This window comes from Triticum dicoccoides, chromosome 4A (assembly GCF_002162155.2).
Source record: "Triticum dicoccoides isolate Atlit2015 ecotype Zavitan chromosome 4A, WEW_v2.0, whole genome shotgun sequence".
Classification (NCBI taxonomy): Eukaryota; Viridiplantae; Streptophyta; class Magnoliopsida; order Poales; family Poaceae; genus Triticum; species Triticum dicoccoides.
Genome location: NC_041386.1, coordinates 587647926 through 587649511, shown reverse-complemented (window position 1 = coordinate 587649511; position 1586 = coordinate 587647926).

The following is a 1586-nucleotide window of genomic DNA, read 5'->3' as shown; positions in this document are numbered from 1 at the left end:
TCTCCACTAGAGGGTCCTGCCTTGGAGGGTGCTTTTGCCGCACAAAGTCCGCGCGAGGATCAGCCCTCCAACGAGCTGTAAGTAATCAAAAAGTACTTTAATACTGGAGATATACTACCTTACCTCTGAGGAAAATAACCGAAGCGTTTATCTTGCAGTTCGGATCTTAGCCCTTCTCAGCAGAGCTCGTCTTCAGGGGATCTTCTTCCGGAGATGATGAAACGCCTCCCCCGGACTCCCCCGCTCAAGAAGCGGGCGACCTTGAAGTGTCGTCGCGGAGGGCCTCTCCGGATCCGGTGAGGCCAGAAGATAATCCTATAGTCAACCGAAGTCCCCAACGTCCGGCTCTTGAAGAGAGCAAACAAAAGAGTCCGGCACCGTCTCGTATGCGGTCAGACGTACTGAGGGAGCTTTTGGAGTGAGAGGCCATCTCAAAAGAACACCGTATGTTGATGGGTACAGTGATGGAAAGAATTTCATCCGTCGAAAGCGGATTGCATGGAGCCTTTATGAGTCTACTGACGAGCTTTGAGGTACGTGAAATGATATACTTTTTGATAGTATCGCACATTTTTAGGTGTGCCCTATGTAGATAGTAGCCCCTGAGACTGTGGTCGTCGTCGAGAACGGCGGTGAATAGAGGATCGTAGTCCCTGGTAATAATCATACCGCTTTATGTGCAGGTGATGAGAGCTCTGGTGGCTGGCTGGACTAATGAGTTTGCCGAACTCAAGCGGCAACTGGATGCGGCAGATGCCGACATCGAGCTTGTTAACAAGCGGCTTGACGAGGCACAGGGTAAGTAATGTTTTTCCGGTCAACGTCACATAGTAAGAGCAGCATGATGCCAGTATCTTTAATATGTTGTGACTGCAGATGGAGCTGCCGCCGTGGAGACCCTTCGGGCGGAACTTGCCCGAGCCAACGAACAAAAAAGGATTAGTAATGCGGCCGCTTTAAAGGTGGCCGAAGAGTTAAGAGCCGAGAAGGTCGCGCATTGCGAGAGCAAAGAAAAGATGGCCAAGATAGCTGTAAAGTTAAAAGACACTGCCGACCGTTGCCGGTTCCTTGAAGATGAAAACCAAGCGAAGGCGACGGACCTCGAAAAGGCCACGATGGCGGCCAAAGACACCCGCTCTGCCATGAGGGCAAAGAAGGAAGAGTTGCGTGAAGCTGGTGATATTGTGGCTGGGAGGCCCTTTTTGCTGCGGAGGAAGTTCGGAGATCCGCGGTATGCCCCTCTGGATCGGCTGTGGAGTTCGGCAGATGCATATCTGGATTTGACAGCGAGTGCTGTCGATGCGGCCGAATACTTCCGAGATCAGACAGATCGTGAAGTGGACAAGCTATTCTGGTCGCATTTTAACGTTTCAGAGCGTCCGCTTCCCTTGACTGATCGGCTAGCCGAATGGGCCGAACTCAATAGATTGTCCGGACTCGCCATGAGGTCCGTCGTAGATCATCTGTGGCTAGAAAAACCGAAGTTGAACAACTATTTCAGCTTACTGCAATAGTTCCTTGGAGCGGTGCCGCACATCAATGCGATGAAGAGGTCGGCGTGTATAGAGGGCTCGCGGATGGCCCTT